The 18,010-nt window shown below is 47.5% G+C and overlaps 1 protein-coding gene across 2 annotated transcripts in view; it reads left to right on the top strand.

The window, feature by feature from the left end:
- The window catches only part of LOC144175960 (parafibromin-like), a 124,354-nt gene that overhangs the window by 103,711 nt on the left and 2,633 nt on the right, over positions 1-18,010 (top strand). The window lies entirely within an intron of this gene.

Raw genomic sequence — 18,010 nt, 5'->3', positions numbered from 1 at the left:
CATTGCTATAACAGAGTCCTTTCAATATCGGCATAGACAAAGGCAAGTGGCTGGTTTGTAGTCTCTATCTACCCTGTTTGTCCACAGACTTTTGCATACTGCCCCTGAACTATTTCTGTAGGACTAGAGATTTCAGGTCCTGGCACTGCCCTCTTTCTGGTTAACCTGCCCGGCTGTGGAGGTGTACGGAACATGATTGGAAAGGATTTGTGAACTTGTGCAGCAGCTTCACGAGTGTGGTGTGGGCAGGGGGTGGCAGTGGGTTGCCACCCTGGAACACCACAGCTCATCATGCACATTATCACATCTTGGGCAATGCTTTGCTTGAAGGCTTTTACCCGAGAAGCTAACAGTGGTACTGGTCAAAGTATCTCTGGCCACACCGTCTGGCACAGTCAGCTGGGTGCTGTCTCTGGCTTTCCCCCTTGCATTGCTGCCAGCTCCAGTGTGCAGCTGTGAGGAGGAGGCATTCTGGTGGGAGACACTGATGTCCAACTGATCCTGCACTGCAAGGTGTATGCTGGATTTTGTTTTGGGACGGGGGGAGGAGCAACAGGAAGGGCAGTTCGTTTCTGTTCTTCTTCAGGGGCACTGCAGAATGGCTCGTCATCCTGCTGGGAGCAGGCAAGGAAGCTGCGTATGCCCCGCACGGGGCACCTTGAGCAATTTTGGTGACGGTGTTGGCGACACCGCGGACCCCGAGCCCCCAACATAAGCTGTAACCTACCGTGGTGATGTGTTTAAAGGTGAAGGGTAGGAACCTCAAACGGTGGCCGTCGGGGCCCAGGTCAAGCTCCGGCGGATGGGCTCTCTGTCTGTTTACCAGGCAGGGAGCTCCGGGACCTCCTCAGCTATCAGGGTAAGGCTGTGGAAGAAAGTACCCCCGTCCCCTGCTTCTATCCTCGGTATTCAATGGCGTGGAATGCATGCAGGCAACCAAGTGTGCGCCGCCATAGGGCGATTCCACGAGAGAACGAACATGCGTGTACACGACCATTTTTTGTTCATTCTTGTTTTTTTATTATATATGCGCGCAATATGGAAACCCCCGAAAATCAAGTTTGTTTTCTCCTGAGGTGCGTAGTTCGGGAGAAAAAAATGTTTGAATGTGCCCGGAGCGCAGCGGTGGTTTCGGCAACTGCAGATTTTTCCAAGTTTGCGTCTCTGTGTACGTCAAGGAGTACAAGGGGTGTGTATAAAATGTTTTGGGCCATAAACTAGACCAGAATGCTAATCTGTATAACGCAAAATCAGCGTCCTGCAGCGAACAAAAAATTAAAAAAAAAAAAATCGTGAAATCGGCCCAGACGATAATTTGTTAGTGTTTTTGACGCCCCTATCTACATTTCTTCTTTTCTGAAAAACTTGTAAGTCGGCCATTTTATTGGCCATACGTATCTGCACGTATAAACAAAAGATGGTGTTTGTAGAAAATTTAGAAGTACTAAAAAAAATTGAATAACTTCGGCTCTTTTTCAGAAATTGCGCAAATTCAAAACTCAATATAAAAAAAACCCCATACTCGATTTTCTTCAAAATTGCGAAAATAAGACTCCTTTACTTGAACAACAAAACTGTGGAAAAACATGTTGCATCATTTTGTTGAGAACAAAGTTATAAGGGGCCAAACTTGGGGCTCGCACGACGCGTCTTGGCGCGCCGCGGTAAGTTCTGGCCGCTGTTGCCGGACGTTGCGCGGGTGTACACGGGCGGTAATTCATATTCCACTGCCACATGCCGGCACGGTCAATCTCTCTCCAGTATTCCCAAACGAAAAAAACTATTCTGGAGATTCTTCTGTTTTTTTTGTTTTTTTTTTCTTTTTGCCCGCCTCTGTTTCCCTAATTTGTTCTTTAACGAGCTAACTTTCTGGCCGATACCAGCTCGAAAGCGCTCCTTTGCGAATGCCACTCTTCTTATAGGGAAAGGAAAGAAGGATTCGAAACAACAGGAAAAGTTTTTCCGGTGGTTATATCGGGTAGAAGTGGTAGGAGTGGTCGAAATTTTCTATTATTATGGCGCTTCGGTCACAGCACGAGTAAATTACTGAAGGTATTTCAGTTTTTTCACAAGAATATTTATTCAAGCAAAAAGACACAAGTTTGGAAATTGGCTGTCAGACTATCGTGATTAATTATTTACAGTCAGGAACACAGCAAAAGGCATACGTGTGAGAATACAACTCAAGTAAAATATTTATAATATCTGCACCACAGCTTCCTAGGGCGCTCATACAGTCAAGCACAGCCACTTCGCAGACGTGTAGTTTGCTCTGGAACGTTCGTACAGCTGAGATTTCTTCTTTAAATGGCTGGCTGCACCGTCACTAACGTAAACAACGTAGCTGTACACAGGGGCACTTTCTTCCAGGCATTCGTGCACCTTGTGGAGCGAGCGCATAGCATGCATGTGCGGTATCGTGTTGCATGTGATCGCTAACTACTGCGAAGCTCTGAACTGATTTTCTTGTAGTTACAACGCACGTAAACAGTGAAACCTGTGTTTTGTGCCAGTGGTACGACTGGACTTCATTTGGCAGAATAACTGTCCAATTTTCAGAGAAGTCGAAGTGCAGTACAATGCTTGATCGCCGTTCGCATCTTTTCGCTTCGTTTATGGCGATGGCCTGGGTCCGCCTAATAGAGTCATGGGAAATCCACTTGGTGACCCATTTGCCTAGCTCCTTCACGAATGCAGCTGGCGGTAGACTCTTTTTTATCAGAGAACCAATTTCCCATACAGCGTATGTGACGTCTTCTTCGTCCGAAACGCCCAAAGCGGATATGGTAAGGTTGTCGGCCATTGGGAATTGCCGGCACGCGCCCAAGAAACACTGCGTCGATGGTGAGGTGCAAAGACAAAGCTCCTTTAAGTTGCTCTTTCTTCGGTCAACCCCTGTAACAATTTGCAGGGCCAAAGCAGACAGGTCGGCATTCGCACAATAAACGCAGACGCACACTTCATGCTGGGGTGAGTGCAAGACTTGGGCGGGAATGAACTGTGGGTGGGTGAACGAGTCATACTTTTTTTTTCAGAACAACATCCGCTAGGCTTCCCCTGCCACATCTATCTGGATAAGAGTGTGCGGGTAGTCGAGCAAGCAAACACGCGCACTAATGCACGTGCAAACACTTAGGCACAAACGAAAGCATCCACCTATGAAAAAAAAAAAAAAAAAAACTTTTAAGGGGAGGAGTCAAAAGCAAACAAAAATATGGCAAGAGTAAAGCAAAGGCAAGCATCCGTTGAGAGCCCATCAACCAGTGAGTTGAAGGACAGAAAAGGACGGGGCAGTAGCCTCCCCTTACTGCAATTTTCGTACGCAAGCGTATCAAAATCGCTAGTAATACTGTAATGTACGCTTCGCCTTTGTGATATGTGACTAAACAATAAATATACGGCAATAATATGACAACAGACCGGAATTTAATAATACGTCAAGAAGCCAGGTACCCGACCGCACCTGATTCTCATTCCAGTAAAATAGGTTCGCGTGCACGTGGCGTCTCCGAAAAGCCTCCTACGGCCTCGTAAGCCGTGGTGCAGGTGTGTGTTTCCTGTTTAGTTATTTTTAAGGTCGTTCTCTCATGTTTGCCTCAAAGAATGCGGTGGGATACCCTGTACTGACGCCAGCGCACCATGCACCACCAGCGGAAATGCGCCCGTCGTGGTGGGGAACTGATTAGGGTCTGAAGGTCAATCCATTCCCTCCCTTGTAACTGCCCGAGCGCCATCTGTTTCGGTTGCCTGCGCATCGGAGGAACCTTTGTTTTTTTTTTTTTTTTTTGCATCCCGCAAAATACTGGCGCCGCAAAGGAGCGCTTTCGAACTGATATCGACCAGAAAGTTAGCTCGTTAAAGAACACATTAGGGAAACAGGCGGGATAAAAAAAACAAAAAAACAGAAGAATCTCCAGAATAGTTTTTTTCGTTTGGGAATACTGGAGAGAGATTGACCGTGCCGGCATGTGGCAGTGGAATATGAATTACCGCCCGTGTACACCCGCGCAACGTCCGGCAACAGCGGCCAGAACTTACCGCGGCGCGCCAAGACGCGTCGTGCGAGCCCCAAGTTTGGCCCCTTATAACTTTGTTCTCAACAAAATGATGCAACATGTTTTTCCACAGTTTTGTTGTCCAAGTAAAGGAGTCTTATTTTCGCAATTTTGAAGAAAATCGAGTATGGGGTTTTTTTTATATTGAGTTTTGAATTTGCGCAATTTCTGAAAAAGAGCCGAAGTTATTCAATTTTTTTTAGTACTTCTAAATTTTCTACAAACACCATCTTTTGTTTATACGTGCAGATACGTATGGCCAATAAAATGGCCGACTTACAAGTTTTTCAGAAAAGAAGAAATGTAGATAGGGGGCGTCAAAAACACTAACAAATTATCGTCTGGGCCGATTTCACGATTTTTTTTTTAAATTTTTTGTTCACTGCAGGACGCTGATTTTGCGTTATACAGATTAGCATTCTGGTCTAGTTTATGGTCCAAAACATTTTATACACACCCCTTGTACTCCTTGACGTACACAGAGACGCAAACTTGGAAAAATCTGCAGTTGCCGAAACCACCGCTGCGCTCCGGGCACATTCAAACATTTTTTTCTCCCGAACTACGCACCTCAGGAGAAAACAAACTTGATGTTCGGGGGTTTCCATATTGCGCGCATATATAATAAAAAAACAAGAATGAACAAAAAATGGTCGTGTACACGCATGTTCGTTCTCTCGTGGAATCGCCCCATATCTGTGGCCAAGCGTCTGTTGCTAGGCGACGTGCGCACGGCCCGCAGATCAGGCACCCCTCTTCTCCATGCAGCCGTCTAAGTGCGCCGTCACTCGTTACGTCGGGCTCCGCGGGATGGCGGCACTTGTCCTTGCTAAGCACGACTGTGAAACACATGACTGTGTTTCACGTTACGAACTCTTCGCCGAACACAAAAGCTCTATTCGATTCAGAAGGGGTGCTCGGCAACGTTGCAGAGGAAGTTCTGTGGTGCCGGTGCAGTGCAGCAGCGTGGTTCCGCGGTGCCGTGCGTCATGGTTGCACCGTCACTAGCGCCCCTGCATGTTTACAATCGAGCGAGGTGTAGGCATAGTCGTCTGCTACCTCACCTGTCGTCCTCTACAACTGGATGGTTACGGCCATCTGGGTTGCGTCGTACGCATCAGCGGCGACGCTAAGCTTGTCCCACGCATCTTCGAGCTTGACGGCCATTTTCAGGCAGTCGCCGAAACTGCCTGTAGCCGCCTGCCAACCCGCAACGCCCCAACGCTCACGGCACCGAATCGCTGCACCTCCTCCATAGCAGGTACAGCGGTTCTCTGCACCGCGGCGGCACCGCTGCAGCACCATGAGCAATCGAGCGACACGGTGCACGGCACCATTCCTGCAGCGGCGAATCGAGCGCTTTGGTGCAGCGCACCGTGCAACGGTGCAGGCGTTGCAGGGAATTGCGTCTGAATCGAATGGAGCTAAAGTATTGCGTCAAGTTCACTGTGAGTGCGATTAATAACATCTCTATTGGCGCCAGAGTTTAGAATCGGATTGGAACGGAGCAGATGACGCACGCCGGTGTCTTTTTTTTTCTTCGGTGTGTGGCCGCAGTGGCCCAGGCTGCGCCGTGTCAGTGGCACATTGGCCATGTCTGTGGCCGTTTCCAGTGTTGCCAAGTGAAGAAATTGACCGCTAAACTTTTCAACGAATACCGTCTATACATGCTGTATGGTATTCTCAAACCCCCCCTCCAAACGGGATCGGTCCCTGAAAAGGGGCCGCACTGAAGTATCATTTCCGTCCTTACCAACGATCTCAATCCCAAAGCCAGCCAACTATCCCCGCTTCCTGATCATTCAATCCGTTGAAAAAGAAAAGCCTGTTGCCTCTCTGTTCGTCTTCTTGATCACAAAGTTCACAGAAGGTATAATAGGAAAATCCTACAAAGCAAAGAAACAGAGAACGGGAGAACTGTTGGTCGAAGTCAATAACCAGCAGCAGGCAACAAATCTTCTGAGCCAGACACGCATTGCAGATCTTGACATCACGGTCACGCCCCACCGAAGCCTTAACAGTTCACAGGGCGTGACTCAGATCCTGACCTCATGACTGAAACTGAAAGCGATCTGCTGGAGGGCCTGAAAAGTCAGGGCATAACAGCAGTGAGGCGCGTAACGATACGCAGAGAAGACAAAGAAATTCCTACTAAACATCTCATCTTAACCTTTGATCGATCAACACTACCAGAATTCATTAACGCAGGATACATTCGATGCTCGGTTCGACCATACATCCCTAACCCCCGCCGCTGCTTTAAGTGCCAGCGGTTCAGGCACAGCACCAACTCTTGCCGTGGCCGTCTGACCTGCGCAAAGTGCGCCCAGCATGATCACTCATCTGACAATTGTCCATCTTCAACCCTCACCTGCGCCAACTGCCAGGGACCCCATGCCGCCTACTCTTGAAAACGTGAGAAGTTCAACCAGGAAAAGAAGATAATCCACGTGAAAGTAACCGAGAACATCTCCTTCCCCGAGGCGCGAAAGAGGTTCGCCTCCTTCCCTCTGGGCAGGTACGCCGACGCAGCTCGCTGGTGGGCGGAGCGGTGTCTTGTTTCGGCGGGGACCCAGTACCGCAAGTCGGACCTGGTCCCCCCCCCCTGGGTTGCCTCCGGCGGCCCAACCTGCCTCCGCGCCGCTCGCTAAGCCAGCAGCGGCTGTGGTGGCATCCACGTCCGGTGGGGATGCTGCTGCCCCCACTGTTTCCTCCTCTCCACCGGCCCGAAGCACATGCGAGGGCCCGGAGGAGATGGAGCTGGAGGAAACCGCAGCAGTTCCCACCTCCGCCGCACCGCCTGTGCCACCCGGAATGCTCCTGACGCCCTTGCCTGTCACGGCCAAAACGAAGGGCACCGCAAAGGATGCCCAGTCCAAGTCTAGGGGGCCCAGTCCACTAGGCACCCCCTTGGCCTCAGATGACGACCTAGACGTTGAGCCGTTCCGGCATGCACCACGGCGGAAGGAACGGGCTCCGGCGTCCAGGTCAGTAGAGAAAATCAAAAAGCTCCCTCCAAGAGTACAAGCCCCGAAAGCCGACACATAAACACACACATACTCCAGTAGATCTAAACTTTAATAATGGGAAGAGAAAATATCATGCAATTGAACTGCAGAGGCCTTCTTAAAAATCTTGATGATGTTTATGAGTTACTGCATTCCAATCAGCCAAGTGTCATGTGTATACAAGAAACACATTTAAATTCCAAACATACAAACTTTTTGAATAGTTACCGGGTATTTAGGAAGGACAGGGATGGTGGTGGTACATCTTCCGGGGGTGTGGCCATCATTGCCCGAAAGTCCTTGGCGTGTCATTCTATCCAGTTACAAATCAACCTTGAGGCTGTTGCCATTCGTACCATAATTTTCAATAGGCTAGTAACTCTATGCTCGGTTTACATCCCTCCTGATTTCCAGCTCTTGAGCTCGGATTTCGGGGGCCTTGTAGATCAGCTACCCGGACCTTTCATTCTTTTAGGCGACCTCAACGCACATAACTATATTTGGGGCTCTGCTCGCAGGGATGCCCGAGGTCGGCTTATTGAAAACTATCTACATCTTCGGGAGCATTCCTATTCAATAAAACAAGCCTACATACCATAATATAAGACACAACCCTTATTCACACCCCGACTTGTCTCTGCAGTACTCTTTCCATCTCTTGAGCGGGATGTTGGCACTAACCCATATGGTAGTTACCACTTCCCAACCACATTAACACACATAGGTAAAGGCTCGAACAGTTCACCTTCCCATAACAGGTTCAATGAAGATAGAGCGAACTGGAGTACATTTACAGAAACATCTAAACTGCACCACACATCCATTGAACACCTACACGTTGAAGAAGCTACCCAACTCCTCACGGCGTTCATCCGCGACGCCGCCGAGAAGTCCATTCCCCACGCCTCTGGTGCCCCGCGCAATCAGAGGAGGCCGTGGTGAAAGGAGGACTGTAGGCGGGCGCGAGAGGCCCAGAACAAGGCGTTGGGTATCCTCCGTCGGTACCCCACGTCGGGTAATCTTTTGTTGTTCAAACGGGCCGAGGCGTTAGGAAAACGTGTGCGCCGTGAGGCAAAAAGAGAGAGTTGGCGCACCTTCCTTACATCCATTAACTCGTACACAGACGCACACAAGGTATGGACAAGAATACGCAAACTTAAAGGACAACATACACATAGCCTGCCCCTGGTCAGTACAACAGGGGACACACTCGAAGACCAGGCTAACACACTTGCACAACACTTCCAACACGTTTCCAGCTCTGCACACTACACAAACACTTTCCTGAAACATAAAAATACTTCTGAAAAGAAGTCCCTACATGACAATAACAGGTCAAAATCTGGTTACAATTCTGAATTTACACTTTATGAGTTGAGGGCTGCCCTGAGCACATGTAAACCTTCAGCTCCAGGCGCAGATAATAGCGTCCTCGATAAACACGCACCGGTGTTGCCCCTAAAACCAGCGCGGTGCACAGTGCCCCTCGACGGTGCGTACCGGCACGGAGCGTTGATCGAGGACAAACGGGGCGGTTCTACCCAGGCGCCATCTCTTAATCTAAGAAATTAACTCATAAAAACGTTCACAAGTAGCAATACAGCACTGTAATGAGACACAGCGCTATTAGAAAGTGGTATTTATTGAAGGCCAATGATTATATGTACGCACAACTTAAATCCGTCACACATGCGGAACAACGTACCGCCACCGCTTCCACTAAACAGCTATACATAAAGCTGCTTCTCATCTTCGTTTGAGCCATAATGCGAGTGCCTGTTTTGTTCCGCCCTTCCGTTACAGCAAAACAAGTAGGTCTTCATCGTCTAGGCTTTCCGGTGACGGTTCATGATAATTTGATCGAACGAAATGAATGTCAATCCCCAACTGTCTGGCAATGCATGCAGCCGTCTTTGAAGTACACAAAGTTCGCGTCCTCATTTACAATCTCTGACCGTTGTTACCGCCCGTTAGGAGCCTGTCGCATCGGTGCCCGATCAATTCACAAGCACGCCATCCTTGTCAGCAACAATACAGAGCTCTTCCCGCCTTGACACCAGTGCGGCGATGCGCCGTCGCTGCAGCAGACGGCGGAGGAAGCCCCTTCGCCGGCGTCGTCCGCGATGCATCTCGGGATTGCGCCCCGGCGCACCGTCGACTCTCTTGGTGCGCGGCGGTGCAACCGAAAATTGCCCCACGACGGTGCGCCCCGGTTTATCGAGGACGGACGGTGCACACCGGTGCGGTTTATCGAGGATGAAAAGGCGCACCAGTGTGCCCCGGTGTGCACCGGTGCAGTTAATCGAGGATGCTATAAGATTACATACACCATGATACAACACTTACACCCAGACACTCTTGAAACACTCCTACACCTATACAACAACATATGGCTTTCGGGGCACATCCCAAAATCTTGGAGGGAGGCTATTGTAGTGGCGTTCCTGAAGGAGGGTAAGGACCCTTCTTGTCCCACCAGTTATAGACCTATCGCCCTCACAAGCTGCCTGGGAAAGCTTATCGAGAAGATGATCAACAGGAGACTCGTGTACTTTCTTGAGTACAACGGTCTTCTCGAGAGCTGCCAGGCAGGGTTCAGGGTGGGGCGGTCTACAAATGACCAACTAGTAGCTCTAGAATCTTACGTTAGAGATACCTACCTACATAAGCAATATTGCATGACCGTGTTCTTTGATATTGAAAAGGCATATGATATTACATGGCGCTATGACATCCTTAGAGATCTCAAATCCTTTGGTATATCTGGTAACTTGCTGAACACTCTGTCCAGCTACCTATCTTTACGAACATTTCGTGTCAGAGTTGGTTCGGCACTCTCAAACGTTCACGTGCAGGAGAATGGCGTGCCTCAAGGTGGTGTTTTGAGCTGCACTTTGTTTATAGTCAAAATGAATTCAGTTCGTAAGGCATTGCCACCAACAATCTCCTGTTCGATGTATGTGGACGACATACAAATAACATTTAAATCGTGTAATATGTCCATATGTGAACGACAGATCCAGCTTGGGGCAAACAAGCTTGCTCGCTGGGCTGATCAAAACGGTTTTGGGATTAATTCTGGCAACAGTACCTGCGTCGTCTTCTCAAAGAGGCGGTATCCAACCCGACCCTGAAATTAAATTGAATGGTGACTTGATTCCTGTAATAAAGGAACACAAATTTTTTAGGCGTCGTATTAGACGAGAAACTAACATTCATCCCTCACATCAGACAACTAAAACATAAATGCCTCAAAGCAATAAACATACTTAAAGGGACAGACAACCGATTTTTGTCGAGTATATATTCTCTATCCCAAATGAAAGGGCATCACTTAAAGCACCTTGACGAGAAACGGTTTTGCTGATAACGCTCTAGAACTTTTTAAATCGAATTTTCTGATCTACAAGCCGTATGTGTCCCTCCCAAAACTAATGCTGGCAACCATGATATAGAGTAGCTCGGCAACATACTTTTGTCTGTATGCGAAATAAAAAACGATATTTAAAACCTTGTTCCCAGCTAAGAAAAGTGTGAATCGCAGGCTTTCCTGTTCTTTTATGTGTTTTTTTAATGCAAGGGTCTATTTTGCACGAATGCGCCATCTGTTGGGGTAGACGACAGGTAGAATCTGGCTTCACGTTGTGGAGGCGGGAAGTTCGATTCTCCCCGGGCGCGACTCTTTCTTTTTTTTTTTTAAGCTGCCGTTGGCGTATTTGGAGACTGAAATCAAATATTTTGACAAAACAAACGCCCCTGACTCAGACAGAATCGTCAAAGCTCCTTCGCTGGGTCTGTTTACTGAACGCTGCCGTTGATTCTGGGCATGGTGGCTCAGTTAGCCACACTGAGAGCAACCCAGCGGCGGCGGGCGGCGTGTCTTTAGAATTTTCAAAGTAATGTTTAGAAATACATGTACTATTTAAGCTTGTACAAATACTTGTGTTAAAAGGTTTTCAATATGTAAATAAACGTTTCAGCAGTTACAGTAGCTGCTAGGTTTGCAGGTCACGTGACAGGGACACATATTGTAGTGTCAAGTTTCGACACTACGAACCGCCACCCTTCCGATTTCAGGAAGTTTGCTGCCAAATTAAAATTATTTCCGCTAGTTTGTTTAAAAATTGCTTGTTGTTACCGGGCTATATAAAACGCTGGCTTTCATATGAGCTAGATAACATATACGCGAGAAAAATCGGTTGTCTGTCCCTTTAAGGTCCTTTCACACCACTCCTATGGCGCGGACAAGCAACTTCTCTTACGTGTCTTCAAAAGCTTGGTGGGGTCCCGCTTGGACTATGGGAGCGTGGTTTATGGGTCGGCAACAAAAACAGCGCTGAAAATGCTAGACCCAGTGCTTCACTTGGGGCTTCGCCTCGCGTCTGGCGCTTTCCGTACAAGCCCCGTACAAAGCCTATACGTCGAGTGCGATAAATGGTCCCTAGATCATTAGCGAACATACATAGATACATAGATCTTCTGTACGCTTTTAAAATTTCGTCAATAACCCACCATCCTTTCAAACCATTTATTTGTGATACACCCATGTCCCAACTCTTAATCGTCCATCTATCTCTGCTCTGTTCTCACATAGGGTGAGACAGGAAGTGTCAGAATTATCTGTCACCTTTTCAGACACCTACAAATCAACCCTTTCCGACTTTTTACCACTATGGGAGCTGCGCCCCGTGTCGTGCGATTTGTCCTTTGTAGCGATTAATAAAAAACGAGTACCCACAACTGCAATTCTTCAGAACTTCTTGTTCCTTCAAGATAAATACAAGTGTGCAGAATCTTTTAGCGACGCGTCAAAAACAGCCCGCATCGTGTCGTGTGCTGCGCACGGACCTGAATCTAACACTTTAAACTCGAAAAGCAGCATTTTTACGTCTGAAGCCTATGGCATATTTCGGGTTTTAAAGCACATAGTTCATCATAAAATTCCCAAGTCCATCATCTTCACAGATTCCTTGAGTGTATAGTACGTGCATTGTCATCTAAGCAGTTTTGTAAAAACCATGTTATTCATGTAGTTTACAAAACCATTATGTCAGCATATGCATTAAGTCTTCAAGTGACCGTATGCTGGGTGCCAGGTCACTCGGGGATCGCCGGAAACGAGACAGCAGATCAAATGGCCGCTGCTGCTGCACTTGCAAACACAGTGGACATAACAACAATACCGTACACTGACCTTAAGTCACACATCAGACAACACCTTCGCAATATATAGCAAGCACACTGGAAAGAACAGGCAGACAACAAACTACACGTTATAAAGACACTCTTGGGAGCATACACCACTGACACACACAACAGGCACAATGAAGTTACCCTGGCTCGATTACGGATAGGCCACATGCATGCAACGCACTCCTACCTGCTCACGGGATCTCCAAGACCCCTGTGTAGCAGGTGTGGAGACGGCCTATCCGTGATCCATGTGCTACTTCAATGCAAAGCACTCCACACAACATGACAGAAACACTTCGCCGACCTCTACAGACAACACATTCTACTACACCCAGCATTGTTTGTAGCGGATGATCCCATGATTCCTGTACAACGCACCTTTAAGTTTCTGAGTGACATCATAGAGGAAGAAATACTGGTAAGAGTGGACACTCCCATAGAGCCCTGCGGCCGAATGACTGTACTGTAGTGTAGCGCACCGAGCGGCCGGGTAGCCAAACTACTAGCCATACTTTCGTTCACTTTCATAGTTCACTTTCGGTTTCGGTTTCGCAGACACCGATTTTGGCGGGTAGTTTGAAGGACTGGAAAGCGCTGCTCACGGCGACGGGCATCGGTATGGTATTTGGACGCTTTCATGCAATAATTAGTGTTTATTTAAATATATCACTCTCAGGCTTAGGGCCCGTATGCTTCTACAAAAAAAAAACCTTTTTCTGAAAATGTGAAATTGCAATTTACAGTACCACTCACACTTGGCTAAGAATTCTGTCGTGTGTTCACATGTTGCCGAGCCACATAAAAGAGACACGTCATAAATGAAGAAATATTTATTGCATGGCACTAAACGGAACAAGTTCAAATTGTCATCATTCTTTGCAACACACATATAATAATAAACAGTGAGTAATGCACAACAAAGACAATACACAGTAGTGAGAGGAAAATACGTTTCCAGGAATGAAAAAAAAAATGCACAAGTAAAGGTATCACAACCACACAAAGGATTTTTTCTCCACGGTAATTTAAAATGCAGAAAACCCAGAAACTCAGCCATCCACAGGTTTACTTGTATCTACGACACCCTCAGACTCTGTGCGCGGTTGCAGTCATACAAAAATATCAACCATAACATAATCTAGACACTGGGATACTTGCAGCTGTTTACAACCACTATCTCCGCGGATAATTTTTTAGTCTGGCAATTTCTCCAGTTAGGATGTGAAAGAAGGGAAAAACTTAGGCTTTGATGGCCTCGCTTATTTGATGAACTCTAATGAGATCTATTGCCTCGGGGCAACTTCAAATCAGTGGCAGTAATTGAACAGAAATCACATTTGTGTGGAGATGCACACGCAAAAGGTTAAGAGGAAAAAAATCAACTTCCTATTGGTTCCTTGCAAGGGTGCATTTTCCCAAGAAGCCGGGTTACCTTCCGAAAGCGTCGCCTTCCCAGTAAAGGCAAAGGGCCAGGCGGGGATATTTTAGGTACGTGCACGTAGTCAACCGACAGGTTCCAGGCTCGATTAAGGCACACAAATTCATGCCTTCCGCTGTCAATACAAACAGTCTAATATAAGAAACAGGGAAGCAGTATATGCTTCTCGTGTATGAGACAATGGTGGCACATTACAGAATCCCATAAGCATTTGACAGCGTAGGTCCCAACATGGTTCTCTTCATCTAGGCCAGTTAATGCCTTTTGATGGCAGAGCTTGCGCATATATTGTTAACTACACATAGGTAAGGCTTTATTTACACTACAGTGGAATACCGGTCATACGAATCTCAAGGGGCGGCAAAAATATTCGTATCACCCGAAAATTCGTATCATAAAAAAACGAGAAAAAATGGAAATGTGCCGCGCATGCCGCAGGCGGCGGCAACATGGCGTCGGCTCTTGCCGTGAAGAGGTGCAGGTAGCTTCAGCGACCGCTTCTAACGTTTTGTTAAAGTGCAGCTCAAGGAGCAAACTAAATTGCTGATGCGGTAAAAAGGAGCTAACAGTGTTGGAGAAAACTGCATTATAAAATACCATCCGCACCAAATATCCGTCGCGGAGGTGGCCCAACCAGCTGCTGCGCGCGCTTTTAAACTGCCGCCGTGAAGAGCGCGCCTCCCCATTTGCGCAAGTCGGCAGGTTCCTCCCGCTGCCGCGCATTATTTTCCGAGCGAGGTAGAATCTGACGCAGGGGTATAGTCAACTAGAATACTACTATTCTAGTTCACTATAACGGGGGTGAAATCTACGACACGGGCGTCAAAAGAACGCGCGCTCATCGCCGACGCGACGCACGCACATGAACTCAAGCGTGAACCACATGCGATTCGTGCGCGTCGGCATTGCGCGTGCGTTATTTTCACGCCTGCGTCGACGATTTCACCCCTGCATCAGATTCTACCTCGCTCGGAAAATGATGCGCGACGCGCGCGGCAGTGGGGGTAGTCTGCCGACTTGCTCCATTGGGGACGCGCGCTTTCCCTAACCGCGTGGACGATGCTTTGTAGTGTCGTTTTCACCCACATTATAAGCTCCTTTACTGTACAAGCGACTTCATTTGTTTCTTAAGTGGCATCTTAAAGAGCGATCAGAAGCGGTTCGGTCGAGCTACCCGCATGACTTCGCGGCCGGTGACGCCGCCATGTTGCCGCCACGCGCAGCATAGGGGTGGTATTCGCGGCGGCGTCAGCACGCCTGCGGCGTGTTTTCGTGAGCAGAAAACGCTCCATACGGTTCCCGCTTCAACATAATCGACACGCAAGTGGGGCAGGCAACACGGCAAGGCGACAACAGGATAGGTAGAGCGCAGGGCATAGACGGAATGCGGAGAAGGCAAAATGGCGAGGGTATTCACCGTCAGAAATGAGGGAACGCTTGATTGCCGCGGTTTATTAAATAAGTATAATGCAAAAAAAGGAAGGTAGAGGTACCCGAGCTGCAGCCAGCGCAAACGAAAGGTACAGAGAGAAGAGATTGCAGCGGGAGATAAAAGAAGGGAGGGAGAAAGAACAGGCGTCGAGAGGACAAAATGTTCGGTTCGTTTGGAACAGCACCTCCCCATGAGGAGGATTACCGTCAACGGGGGAGGACTAATGCTTTTGTGCCCGCACCCAACCAAGGCCGCACGGCCGCAGCAACACTCCCGCCTCCCGTCCACGCCGTAGTCGTCTGCTCGCGCGTTCGTATCACCCGCACCGGAGTGATAAATGCGTACGGATCATCCGAATTTTTTTACATTGCACACAATGCATTTTGGCGGGGGAATTTCGAAAATTCGTATCACAACGAAATTCGTATCAACCGAATTCGTATCACCGAGATTCCACTGTAAATTTAAGCTTCACTGTTCGGTTGTCCCATGTGCAAAACGATTCATCCTGTTCATTTTTGTTTGCGATGCAACAGTACGTACAATGTAGCGTTAACGTAGAGTTAATCTTGCCAACCTGACACATTTTCTCCAATTGCAGAGCATTGCCTGAGCTGTTGTGGACATCTTTTTGTCACTTTGATAGCACTCACCGTTAGAAAAATACCCAAGACAGAATTAAGACTACTGACAACACACAGCACTAAGTAAGCTCATTTTAGAATGTGATTTTTTCAGCCTCGAAGGTTAATGAGCACCAGCAGGAAGTTTCTGGAGTTTTGCTGGAGCAGCAAGGCAAAAAAGAACAACTTCAATCTGCACTGTTAGTACAGTCTACTCTCGTTACATCGGATCCGGCAACAGTGGACTTCCGATTACAACAGACCGTTTCTGTTGGTTTGTTTGGTCCCAATGCATTTTAAATGGAGTCCACTCCGCTCATAACGGACCCGGCTGGAGCAGACTATCGGCTACAAAAGAATAAATTTTATGCGAAAATTGTTTCGACTGAATGTTTATAGCGGACTTCCGCAGGGCCGGCACCTGATGTGCTTTTTCTTTTAGTTCGGCAAGAAAACTGATTATGTCTGGCAACATTATCGGCAGCCGGGTCTTTGGCGCAGCCAAGCCAAGCCAGTGCCAGTGGCCTTTTTTTGTGCGACCAGGGGCATAAGCGACAGGGTAGCTGATTTCACTGTTGGATAAATTAAGGATAATTAACACTGTCGAACATGAGGTAAAACAGGCCAACATCGCCAGAAGTACAGGCCTGTCCAGGCAGGCAGTCCGCTCTACCCTCAAGGACAAGGCCGCTGCCGATTAACGCGACTTCAGTGGGATTGAACAACAGCGCTATTGAATACGCAAAGTGGTCCACCCAGGGTCGAGTTTGCCCTCGCCAGTTTTTCTTGAATCTAATATAGAACCCGGGTTTTGTGAAGTTCGGTTTTTATTATTCCCACACATGCATCGTTCCCATAACTCTAGGTGAGAAAGGTGAGAAATGCCTCAAGTAGGTTCCATTGTGTGCGATCTGCCGGTGGCCGTGTGCAGTCCAGCTGGTCTAACTTTCGATCTCACACCTGTCCATCAGATTATTTCGTATCAGCTGTTTCAGTGACCAGACTAAAATCATAAAAAATGTGACAGCTGCCTTGGGGGAACGTCAGGCAGCGATCCGATTTGTCTGACGAACAGTTTCGGGGAATTCTGTTTCCTAATGAAGGATTTAAAAGACCCTAGCTAATTCTCATGGCCACGACTGATTTTTGTAGCTGGTTTATAATTTCTCCTAGTTACCGTATTTATTGCATAATGGACGCACTCACGTAATGAACGCACCCCCAACTTTAGTCATCAAAATTAGGTTTCTTTTTTTTTTTCCCGCGTAACAAATGCACCCCGAACATTTCAACCCTGCGCTCCCACAAAAAACCGTACTCTAGCTTACCCACTTCACTCGCTCCCGCTGATGATGATCGCGCATGCAACATAGAGCCAGCTGTCGGAGTAAAAAACGAACAAACACTCCGGTGCGGTGTCGTGGGACAACCAGTCAAAACGACGCTCAGTCCGCTCACTCCGCTAAGTGTCTAGCCCTACTTTTTTTCGTGTCAGTATTGTTACTTACTTGCTTTTCTGCTCGTCTTGCACCTTTCAGTCGGCGATGAGCCGAAATGTCAGTTACACGGCCAGTTTTAAGTTAAAGGCTCAGGAGTATGTAGTTGAGAAGGGAACCGTGCTGCCGGTAGACATTTCGGAATTTACGAAGTGAAGTCTTGACAAACGAAGACGAGTGGAGTTCAATAAAGACGCTGTTTGGTGACCAAGTGTGTATGCGTATATTTGCTGCCAAAGGTATGTTATCTAATGCATTATTTTTTTTCGTTGGGGCCTTCTTTCGTCCCCCCGAAAAAGTTTCCGAAAAATTACCTTGCATAATAAACGCACCCCCAACTTTGCTTCTGTTTTACACGAAAAAAAGCGCGTTCATTACGCAAGTAAATATGGTATATTCTTGCATTATTTGCTCAGCTTGTCATGCTTTACACACTTGACTGTGTGCGGAAGGCCTTTTCCAGGTGCCAGTGCTAAGCTTTGGAAATGATCTTTAGGCGATTCTTTGCCCTCGCGCGAACACTGTGCAGAGGTGCTGCAGGCATGTAGAAAGAACAAAGTGTCGGTAGTATGTACAGTTAAACCTCGTTATAACGAGACGGGCTATAACGAAATAATGGATATAACGAGCAAATCGTAATTCCCCTTGAAAGTTCCCATAGAAACCAATGTATTTAAAACCTCATTTTAACGAGGTAAAATTTCCCCATTACGGGATATAACGAACAAATTTCGTTGAGAAATCAAATTTTGAGCTAATTTTACA

The sequence above is a fragment of the Haemaphysalis longicornis genome, unplaced genomic scaffold (genome assembly GCF_048455015.1).
Source record: "Haemaphysalis longicornis isolate Haplotype H1 unplaced genomic scaffold, Haemaphysalis longicornis Haplotype H1 scaffold_1, whole genome shotgun sequence".
In the NCBI taxonomy this organism is placed as follows: Eukaryota; Metazoa; Arthropoda; class Arachnida; order Ixodida; family Ixodidae; genus Haemaphysalis; species Haemaphysalis longicornis.
The sequence above is the reverse complement of the archived record's forward strand: the minus strand, read 5'-3'. Positions and strand labels throughout refer to the sequence as shown.